Source organism: Pteropus vampyrus, unplaced genomic scaffold (genome assembly GCF_000151845.1).
Source record: "Pteropus vampyrus isolate Shadow unplaced genomic scaffold, Pvam_2.0 Scaffold325, whole genome shotgun sequence".
NCBI classification, from domain to species: Eukaryota; Metazoa; Chordata; class Mammalia; order Chiroptera; family Pteropodidae; genus Pteropus; species Pteropus vampyrus.
The window spans coordinates 453,552-465,796 of record NW_011889106.1 but is presented as its reverse complement, the minus strand read 5'-3'; the positions used below and the strand labels follow the sequence as shown (position 1 = coordinate 465,796).

The window sequence follows — 12,245 nt, the reverse complement described above, 5'->3', positions numbered from 1 at the left end:
TAAAAATACATCATATCAAATTAATGAAGTTTCAGTTACCCTATTAAGGAAGAGAAACTGCTGATGTGACTCTAGAATCCGTCATTTGCTTGAGTTAACAAGTATTCCTTCTAGTCTTTCAGGCATAAGAAAAATATCAAACTATGGCTACATTTGCATTCTACAGCTAAATAAAATGAAAAATTTACATAAACTTTCAAGCTGTGTCCAAATACCAGACTCTTAGGCACTGTGTGTGTGTGTGTGTGTGTGTGTGTGTGTGTGTGTGTGTGTATTTCTATGTAGCATTATGTATGTTTCTGGGCATTACCACTGGTAAAATAGAGGTGAACTAAGTGATATGAATAAAAGAGTTAGGTTGGTGTCTTCAAAAAGAAGTCACGGAGTAGCAGTCAGGAGATTTAACTAGTCTCTCATGAATCTTGTTTTCCAGTCTGTTTTCTCTTACATGATCTATAGTTCCCCTTCTACTTTATGGATACATTTTGCAGGTGGGCCTAATAAACTGACTGTGCTTATATATATAAGATTGTTTCCCTTTAAGTTATAAGTCCTATTCATCTTCTGTAATTATAACATTTATAATAATTATATCATTATAACGCTCAAGATTGTAAGAATGCACCTGTAATGTTTAACCAGTTGAACTTGAGCTCGAACTATCTATCTTCTTTTTGATACTATACAACTTCGACACAAATTGTTTTATTGTATTCAAATTGTTCAGGCTCTCAGTTCTTCTTTAACATCTTGAATTTCATGGACGAGGACACAGAGGAGTTTGATTTTTGTGGCAATAAAGGTTTTTGATAAAATGCTTTCTACTGTTTTGCGCACCTGTATTTTGGTGCTTGCTACACATGAACATACTGGTAAATTTTGTGTCAAGCCTACTAATTATAGTAACTGAGGATACTTATCTATAACACCCACTTTTTGAGTCAAGTATGAGCACTAAAAATCATTTTCTATATGTCAGCTTCAGTGTACTGGAACTGGGACCACAGTGAGACAAAGAGTTTTCTTTATCAGAGTACTTGCATAACCTTGAGAGTGAAAGCCTCTAAATTTTGTACTATAGGTGCCTCGCTCCCCTTAACCTAGTCTTGAGCCTATAATGTACATTAACTGATTTTTATATTATTTAATTTTGCATCACTTTTTCTGCTTAGATGCTATGTTGAATGACAACTGCAAACTATAAAACTGCCATGTATGCATGCGTTTTCAATATTTGAGATAAAGAACAAAAATACAATCTTTACTTTTTATTAAATTTATTTGTTAATAAAATTAAATGTATTGGTTAATAAAATTATATAGGTTTCAAGTGTACAATTCAATAATACATCACATGTAAAAAATACAAAGTCTTATACAAAGTGTATCTGAAGGTACCAATAAAAATATTCATCAAACAGTTTCAAATGATGGAATATTTAATTTTTGATATAAATAATAGGGTAATAGATTTATTCCTGGACCTGAGAAGTAGATTTAACCTAATTATTGAAATGGCTATGAATATGGTTATAAACATAAAAAACTGTGTTTGAAATTCAGAAAATGAATTTTTATTAATTTAGAATTTCTGAAGCAAAAACAAATATAGCTTCAATGTCTTACAAAATATGCTAGCTTTGGTTCTGTTTTACTTTTTATTTATTTATTTATTTATGTATTTATGTATTTATGCATTATTTTTTTTAGATGAAGCAACCCTTGGTTGACCTCACAGATTGCAAAGACCTTGTCAGCTTAGAATCCTTTATTTATTTATTTTTTATTTTTTACGCCTACAGCACCTGGTCTTCCTAAGTGGTCTCCCATCCTAGTACTAACCAGGCCTGACCTTGCTTAGCTTCTGAGATCATATGGGATCAGGCTTGTTCAGGGTAGTATGGCCGTAGACTGGTTCCGTTTTTCAATTCCCTAAAATAAGTTATAAATTAGTGATAGTTGCATTTGGCCAATATTGAATTATTTTGATATAGTTTTATGAATTTTATCTCATAATGATGTATGGCGTATAAACGAAGCTAGCCAAACTGCTTTATACATCATTAACTGAACCAAGTAATTATGATTTAAAGAGTACGGTGAGAGTGACATTTTAAATAAAGGTCAGATACTTCCACAGAAATGTGCATTTGACACTGCTGAATGTTGCAAACTAGACAATGATACTGGTAAATGTGGTCTTATATAAAAATCTTTCCAATCTCTTCCTTCTTTGATGCTTTTCTATTCTTTAAGATCATCATGTAAAGTTCTCTGTGAGGTTTGCAAATGCCAATATTGGGATGTAACTTGTGTTAGGAAGTCAAATAGTGTATATTTAAAGCTTGTGAAAATGGTCTTTTTTTTTTTTTGGTGAATATGTGTATGAAGAGTTAAGAACTTGCTTGAATCTGTGGATGAATATTTCTACACAAGGCAACCAGAGCTTTCCTATAGTAACATTTCATTGTATATGCAAATCACCAACCTCAAATAGCAAGGTGTTCGTATGGGCCTATAAAAGAAATGCATATCATAGTTCAGTATTAGTGTCAACTTTTTCCAACTTCTAATTTGTTCTCTTCCTACCATAGATAGCCTTTACTGAGAATTAATAAAGCTCAACAAGGGAAACATAAGTGTTGTTATTTTGATTGCTTCACATAAAGCGAAACCTTATCATGATGTTATCTATCCAAAGAGAAACCAGAGATAGAAAAGCCAATGTGCTTATCATTTGTCCTTTCAGATTATTTAAAACACTTTGTTTCATTGACAAATGCCGTGAAAAAAGTTTATTCCAGGGATGATACTTTAATGAAATTGACTTAAATGGCTGGGAACTATTGGGCCATAACTCTGCAAGCCAATAACAGGAAGTGTTATAAAACAGGCATTGCAAAAGAGTAAAATTATTTTAGAAATGACAGTGTAATCATATAATATGCCATCTTTACAGACAAATTAGAAAATGTATGTGACATACCAGTTTCCAAGTTCTGTCTTAAATTGAAAGTTTCAACTATTTATTAGGCAACATCAGGTTAGATTCAGAATCTAGTGAGGCATTAAAAAGATTGCTAAATTCAATTTGTTTTCACCTGGATTTCTCTCCTTCGAAGTTAGCAAGCCATAATAAATGCCTACACCTCTTTCTTTATGTCAGTGAGACTTTTTTTTTAAAACCAGCAAAACACTGCCAGAACTTTAAGGGAATTCTTTCAACATATGACATGCCATATATATTTTTAATGCATTTCTCTTTGGGTGTACTGAGTTTCTTATGACTGTGAATGTTTAAAAGGTGGGACACATTAACAACGTATGAGCTACCAAATGTGGTAGAAGTAGAGGATCAGAAAGGAGAGGTCGATATTTTCACAAAGTAGCTGTGAATGGCAGCATATATTTGTTCAAAATAGTTTTATATGTTTTTTTTAAATATGCCATTTTAAACTTATTTTTCCAACAAGAAGTATTTTAGCTAACTGAGAGCAATCAAATTTCTACATAGCTTTAACTTGGATATAAATTTTGGAGCAAACAATTTAGAATAGCTTGTTTAAAATTGGCCTGTGTAAAACCGCTTCTTCTAAAAAGAATGAATGGCTTTATAATGTGCTATTTTCCACCTTATTTTGACTGTCTTGCACACTTTATTTTATTATTTGAATATTTTTATTACAAAAAATATAAACTTAATCATATGTTTCTGTGTGTTTAACTGTGCCATGGTACAAATTTAGAAAAGAAAAAACAAGTCTGCCTACTTTATCATGCATTTTCTGTGTAATTTCTATATAAATTAAGCATTAGTTCTTAATCATTATACATGTAACTAGTCACTTGTCATTTTTATACCTCCATGCTAATGCTTCAGAGCATTGACATAAAATAAGTATAATTCAGGATGTGGTTTTCATTGCATACACAATATGTTTAAATTGTTCGGCTGTATTTAAAATAAACACTAGTATATTCAAGACTAGAAAAAAGTATAATGCAATTAACCCATATATTTAATATTAGAATGAAGAAAACATTTTCAGATTAAAAATAGCTCTAGAAGTTGACATTAACTTACTACAAATATATAGCAATAACTTTAAATCTTATTATAATGAAATTCAGCATATGAAAATTTTGTTTTATGTATTCGGCCTGGGCAGTTAAACTATATAATAACAATTATATGTGAAAGATTCTTCAGCATTTTCTCAATTTGTTTTTACTTAAAGTGGACTTCACCCTTTCCCTCTGTTAGAATAGGACAAACAAGCTGAGTCATCATTGACCCATTTTAATAAAAGTGACCTTTTATTTGATCACTGTCTAGACCAGTGATTCACAACACTGGCTGTACATTAAAATTGTCTATAGAGGTCAGAATCTCTCCCTTGGATTCTGATAGAATAGGTCTTATTTGAAGCTTAGCTATCTTTATTTTTTATCAGCTTAACAGGTGATTTTAATGTGAAAACAAAAATAATAATCACTGAGCACAAACATACATCCATTAGATTAATCCTCATTCATATATTTGAAACATTGCTCATTAATAAGCTTACTCACTTGACTGAGCTTTTCAAAGGCAGGCACAATGTCTTTATTAGTTTTGTATCCCCGGTAACTAGCTCAGTTTTCATAGCACATAGGAACTCAGGAAATGTTTGTTTGTTTGTTTGTTTTATGTAGTCATAATCACTCATCAAGTCAATGAAGAAGCATGTCATTGGCTGGAATCATAGAAATGTTTATGAAATTCCTATTTAAAATCAAACACAAAACTACTTTTGAAACAAATATGAACACTGCCTTTTATTGCTCTTTTTTTCTATGAAAAATCAGTCTCCTTGAGAAAAATCAAGAATAATTTTGCTAGAAAAGCATTTTAACTATCAATGTGCTAATGACACACTTTTTTTCCTTAAGAAACTTTACATATCTCTGTTAACTCAATAACAAGCAGACAACGTATAGTGTGTAATTCTACCTTTAAATAAAATAAAATAGTATAGTGAGTAGAAGTATAAAAATCATGTGTACTACCAAACATCAGCAAGTATTAAACTGATTTCCATTGTTCTATAAATAGCTGATTTCTAGATAGAAGTAAGTTGAACCTGGTACTTTTTATTTGCTGAGTTGCTTCTGAATTTCCATGTTTTTATTACTTCTCCAAAGAGCAACCATTGGTACATACATGCATAAGCAAGTACACACTACCCCCTCAATAAACACACACATGCACGCACACACCTTGACAAAAATTTATCGCAAAAGACATATACAGGTTTTCAAGCTGCCATGGTCTTAACTACTACTGATGTTTTTCAATTTATATTTTAAAAAATCTAATGTAATGCTGATGTATAAGACAACTTTATTCTCTTTAGTTATTTCTTCACCAGTTTTTCAAACAATCATATATAGTTATGTAATTCTAAAATAAAGTGTACAATACATCAAGTGCAATCAGGCAAGAGAAAGATATAAAAGGCATCCAAATAGGAAACGAAGAAGTCAAACTGTCACTATTTGCGGATGACATGATTCTTTATATAGAAAACCCTAAAGACTCCACAAGAACACTACTAGAAACAATAAGCAAATACAGTGAAGTTTCTGGATACAAAATCAACGTTCAAAAATCCATAGTGTTCCTATACTCTAATAACAAAGTGTCAGAAAAAGAAGTGTAAAAAATAATTCCTTTTGCAATTGCAATAAAAAGAATTAAATAACTAGGAATAAAGTTAACAAAGCATGTGAAGGACCTATATAATGTAAACTACAAGACACCATTAAAAGAAATCGAAGAAGATACAAAAAAATGAAAATATATTCTGTGTTCTTGGATTGGAAGAATCAACATAGTTAAAATGACCATATTACCTAAAGCATTATACAGATTTAATGCAATCCCCATCAAAATCTCATCAGCATTTTTTAAAGAAATAGAACAAAAAATCATCAGATTCATATGTAAGCACAAAAGACCCCAAACTGCCAAAGCCATCCTGAGAAATAAGAACTCTTCTCAACTTCAAATTATACTACTAAGTGACAGTAATCAAAATGGCATGGTACTGGCAGAAGAAAAGACACACGGGCCAGTGGAACAGAGTCAAGAGTTCAGAAGTAAACCTATATTTATATGGGCAAATAACTTTCGACAAAAAAAGCCAAAAACGTACAGTGGAGAAAGGAAAGCCTCTACAATAAATAGTGCTGGGAAAACTGGAAAGCCACCTGCAAAAGAATGAAACTAGACTATTGTCTATCACCACTCACCAAAATTAACTCCAAGTGGATTAAGGATCTGAATATAAAACCTGAAACAATAAAATGCATAGAAGAAAATATAAGAACTAAACTCAAGGACCTTGGCCTTAAAGAGGATTTTATGAATTTAACCTCCAAGGCAAGGGAAGTATAAGCAAAATTAAATGAATGGGACTACATTAAACTAAAAAGCTTCTGCTCAGCAAAAGAAACCATCAATAAGGTAAAGAGACAACCATCTAATGGAAAAATATATTTGCAAGCAATGCCTCCAATAAGGGCCTAATATCCAAAATATTATAGCATTGCTTATAATAGCATAAAAATTGAAATATACAACAATATTAGACAACTAAATGTATTATGAAATATCTATAAATACAATATTATATAGCCACCAAAAATTTTGCTTTAGAAGAATACCTAAAAAATAGCAAAATGATAATTCTTATTTTTTTTTAAAAAAACAAAAACTCCATAAGAGTACATACATAGAAATAAATATTGGAAAAATATGCAGTAAAATAACAAAATTTGTTATCATTGACTTGGTGGAATTGTAAGTAATTTTTATTTTTATTATTTTATTTATCTATTCATCTGCATATTCCAAACTCTCTAAAATTAATGCATGCTATCTTATAGTCAGAAAAGAGTCAGTTACCAACAAGTGCCAGTTATTTTGGGGAAACACTGTCTAAACTGGATGACGGTTGAAGAACTCTTTGCTCACTAATTAAACAATCATAGTTAGATCATTTCCACTAAACTATAGAGTGAATAAATATAAACACATATATTTATAGGTACTGTTGACTTTAACTTTTAAATATATTTCCATCACTGTACTAAATATTTGTTCATTTTTGATACAACAGCTTTCATACATGCCATAGTCATCTCAAAATATTTAACCGAGAATTCAAGATGGAATAGAACGTAGAAGCGTTCCATGCCTTCACTATCAACCACAACAAAATTATAACAGAACTACAGAGTAACCAGAACACAAAGTCACTAGAGGTCTGACTAAACAAAAGCCCTACAAGTAAGTCACCTCAAATAACAGGTTACCTCAAAATGGTAGGAAGAGTGGAGATGCAAAATGGCTAGGTCCTACAATTGCATATAGCAATCAAGAATCAGGAGGGCTATCTTGGCTGCAGAGCCCCCTCCCCCACTTGAGGAGCGAGGAGACCTGGATGCACACTGGGCTCCCCAGTCCAAGATTCCAGTGCTAAGAAGAGAAGTCCCCATAACCTCTGGATATGAAAACCAGCAGACGTTGCAGCTGAGTGACAAAGGGCTGTAAGAAGTGGGTACCTTTCTCATAAAGGGCTCACAACCAACCTTACTTGATGATGGACTCACTTGCTCTGAGTTCCAGCACTGAGATAGCTGCTCCGGAGACACTAAGAACATATGGGGAGGTGCTGAGGTATTGGGGTTCATGGAGACGGCTGGAGGGGCAGCTGGCTCCCGGGCAGGGTGCAGGCAGAAGCCTTTATTGCTTTACTGAGCCCTCCCCTCTCCTAGCCTGCAGACACAAGTGTCATCAACCTGGATGGCACAGATCTCTCCATCCAGGGGATTCCATGAGACTCTGCCCCTCCCAACTTGTGGACCCACTTAAGGTGTTTCCAGTGATTTATTCCATATAAACAAGCTGTTTTGCCTCCTGAAGAGAACTTTCATAAAATCTCTCAAAAGCTCACAAACTCAAAGAAGCAGCATCTGGCCTTGGCATGCCCTGTACCGCTTGCTGAGCAGTCCCAAGCCCCGCACCAGTGGTAGCCAATGTCAGTTTCTGACTTGGCCCCTTGAGACACCTATAAGCCCAGTACAGATGGCAGCCATAGGTGGATTACTTGGTGACTCAAACTAGGTGGCCCTGGAGGTGCACAGGATGTGGCTGACTTGGTCTGCAGCTGGACCCCTCACAGGTCTGTGCCAAGGAGCCTCACAGCACACATACTACATAAAGCTACTCAACTAAGACAGGGAAATTTAGCAGCCCTACCTAATACATAGATACAGACAAATGGAGGCAGCCAGAATGGGGAGACAAAGAGCATATCTCACATGAAAGAACAGAACAAAGCTCTAGAAAAAGAATCCACCAAAATGGAGACAAGCGATCTACCAGATGCAGAGTTGAAAACACTGGTTATAAGGCTACTAAAGGAATTTAGGGGAAGAATAGGTGAACTCAGTGAGAACTTTAACAAAGAGATAAAAAACAAAAATAGAGATGCAAAACATTATAGGGAGCCAGTCAGAAATGAAGAATACAATATCTAAGATGAAGAATATATTACAAAGAAACAACAGAGTGAATGAATGAATCAGTAGCATAAGAGATGTGGTAGCAGAGGACACCCAATCAGAGCAGCAACAAGAAAAAAGAATCCCCCCTCAAATAAATGAAGCTAGTTAAAGAAGCCTCTGGGGCAACATCGGGTATAACAACATTCACATCATAGAGATACCAAAAGGAGAAGAGAGAGAGCAAGGAATTGAAAAACTTTTTGAAGAAATAATGATAGAAAACTTCCCCATGAAGTTCAAGGAGTCCTAATAAAAATGAACTCAAAGAGGTCTACACTAAGACATATCATAATCAAAATGCCAAAAGTTAAATTCAAAGAGAGACTCTTAAAAGCAGCAAGAGATAAGCAATTAGTTACATACAAGGAAACACCCATAAGATTGTCAGCTGATTTCTCAAAAGAAACTTTACAGGCAAGAAGAGCTTGGCACAACATGTTCAAAGTGATAAAAACCCAGGATCTACAATCAAGATTATTTCCCAGCAAAGTAATAATTTAGAATCAAAACACAGATAAAGAATTTCCCAGACAAGAAAAAGCTAAAGGAGTTCATCACCACCAAGCCAGTATTACAGGAAATGTTGGAGGGATTTTTTTAAGAAGAAGAAAAAAATATGTACCAAAAGTCAAAATAAAAATGGCAATAACTACACATCTATTAATGAGTACTTCAAATGAAAAAAAAAAAAAAGAATTAAATGCTCCAATTAAAGATAGGGTGGTTGAATCGATAAGAAAATAAGACCATTACATATACTGCCTACAAGAGATTCACTTCAGATTAAAAGACACACAGAGACTAAAAGTAATGGAATGGAAAAATATACTGCATGATGGACCTAGAGAGTAGTGCACTGAGTGGAGTAAGTCAGATAGAGGAAGACAAATGCCATATGATTGCATGCATATGTGAAATCTAAAGAACAAAATAAACAAACAAAAAAAGCAGAAATAAACTCATAGATATAGAGAACATTTTGAGGGTTACCAGATGTGAGCTCTTATAAGACCGTCGGTTGATTTCTCAACAGAAACTTTGCAAGCCAGAAGAGATTGGCTCAAAATATTCAGAAGAATGAAAAGCAAGGACCTACAACCAAGATTACTCTATCCAGCAAACTATCATTTAGAATCAGAGGACAGATAAAGAGCTTCCCAGACAAGAAAAAATTAAAAGAGTTCATCAGCACCAAGTCAGTATTACAGGAAATGTTGGAGAAACTTCTTTAAGGAAAAAAAAAATTAAATATGAATATTAAAATGGTAATAACTACATATTTATTAATAATGACTTTAAATGTAAATGGATTAAATGTTCCAATCGTATGATAGGGTGGCTTAATGGTTAAGAAAATAAGACCCTTACATATGCTGCCTACAAAGACTCACTTCAGATCGAAAGACATATAGACTGAAGATGAGGGGATGGAAAAAGATATTTCATTAAAATAGAAACAAACAAACAAAAGCTGGGGTAGCAATACTTATACCAAGCACAATAGACTTCAAAACAAAGGCTGTGACAAGAAACAAAGGAAAACCCAATAATCCCACTTCTGGATACTTATCCGGAAAAACAAAACAAAACATTATTTTAAAGAGACATGTGAATCCACGTGTTCATTGCAGCATTATTTACAGTAGCCAAGAAATGGAGCCCCCCTGGTTGTCCATCAATGGATGAACGGATAAAGAAGAGGTGGTAGATATATGTGTCTTGACATCTGCAAAAACTTGGATGAATCTAGAGAATATTGTACTGAGTGGTGTAAGCCAGACAGAGAAAGACAAATGCCATGTGATTTTATTTACATGTGGAATATAAGGAACAAAATAAATGGACAAACAAAACAGAAACAAACTTATAGATACAGAGAACATTTCCATGGTTGCCAGTTGGGAGGGAAGTTGAAGGGGTAGTTAGAAAATAGTCATGGGGATGTGAACTCTAGCATAAGGAATATAGACAATGATATTGTAATAACTACGTATGGTGTCAGATGGGTACTAGATTTATTGGAGTAATCACTTCATAAGATATAAAAGATCTAATCAACATATTGTACATCTGCAGCTAATATAATATTGTATGCCAACTGTAATTGAAAAATTTAAAAAATATATTTAAAAAACTAAATAAATTAACAAATAACAAGTGTTGGTGAGGATGTGGAGAAAAGAGAATCCTTGTACGGTGTTGGTAGTATTGCAAATTGGTGCAGCCACTATGAAAAACGGTATGGAGATTACTTCAAAAAATTAAAAATAGAACTACCATATGACCCAGCAATTCCACTTCTGGGTATTTATCTGAAGAAATTCAAAGCACTAATTTGAAAAGATATATGCAGTCTTATGTTCAATGCATCATTATTTACGATAACCAATATATGGAAGAAAGTGCCCATCAACAGACGTTTAGATAAAGAAGTAGTACATATATGCAATGAAATATCACTCAGCCACAAAAAAGAATGAAATATTCCCATTTGCAACAAGAGGGATGGACATGAAAGGTATTCTGGTAAGTGAAACATGTAATGTTTCAAAATATATTTTAGATTTCACAAAATGTATGTGGAATCTAAAGAGCAAAATTAATGAACAAACAAATTATAAATATACTCATAGATGCAGGGATCAAGCTGATGTTGCCAGATGGGAGGAGGGTTTGGTAGCAGGATGAAAAAGGTGATGGGATTAAGAAGTACAAATTGGTAGTTACAAAATATGGGGATGTAAAGTAAAGCATAGGGAACGTAGCCCATAATATTGTAATAACTATATATAGTGCCAGCTGAGTACTAGACTAGTCGTGGCAGGGAGTGGGGGGCACTTCGTAAATTATATAAATGTCTCGCAACTATGTTGTACACCTGAATCTAATATAAAATAATATCTAATGCCAACTGTAATTGAAAAATCAAAAAATGAGGAGAAAGGTGGAGGGGAATAAGAGGTTCAAACTTCCAGATAGAAAACAAGTTAGTTACGGGGATGTGGTATACAGCATAGGGAATATAATCAATAATAGCGTTGTACTGTGTCAGATGTTTGCTGGACTTATCATCGTGATCACTTCTTTAGATACATAAATATTGAATAACTATGGTGTACATCTGAAACTAATACAATATTGTATGTTAGCTATATTTTAATAAAAATGGTAAAAAAGAAAAAGTATTCTAAAAAGATTTTATGCAAGACCTAACTGCTAAAGACCACAAAATCAGGGTTAGAACCCATGCCACCTGATTCACAAGGTTATCTCCTTCCTGCTGTCTCAGTACACCTAGCACAGAGTAGGCACACAAGAACAGTCTTCTACTCTCTTCTTTTTTGATAGCTCCACCATTTCTAAAATGACCCTTATGTGCCACTGAAATACATTTCAGCTTTCTTAATTGTCATACAAAACCCATGGTTTTATTGAATTTGATTCCATATGCTTATAAATTATTCCGAGAAATACTTGATATAATTTGGTTCATAAATTAGAAATTGTGTTTCAGAAATACAGGAGTTTCCGAGTCTCTCCCATATAATCACAGACGGCTGTTTTGGGCATTTTCATAAAATATTAAGAAATTTGTAATCAAGAATCCATCATTTTTAGTATCTTGTGAGGGA

At 33.5% G+C, this 12,245-nt stretch overlaps 1 protein-coding gene and 1 non-coding gene across 8 annotated transcripts in view; both read right to left on the bottom strand.

The window, feature by feature from the left end:
* Positions 1-12,245, bottom strand: part of LOC105304012 (protocadherin-11 X-linked) — a 751,649-nt gene that overhangs the window by 663,315 nt on the left and 76,089 nt on the right. The gene's annotated exons all lie outside the window — the stretch shown is intronic.
* LOC111730629 lies at positions 1,794-1,912 on the bottom strand. Its single transcript, XR_002776763.1, has one exon. It is a non-coding gene; the product is annotated as a 5S ribosomal RNA (ribosomal RNA).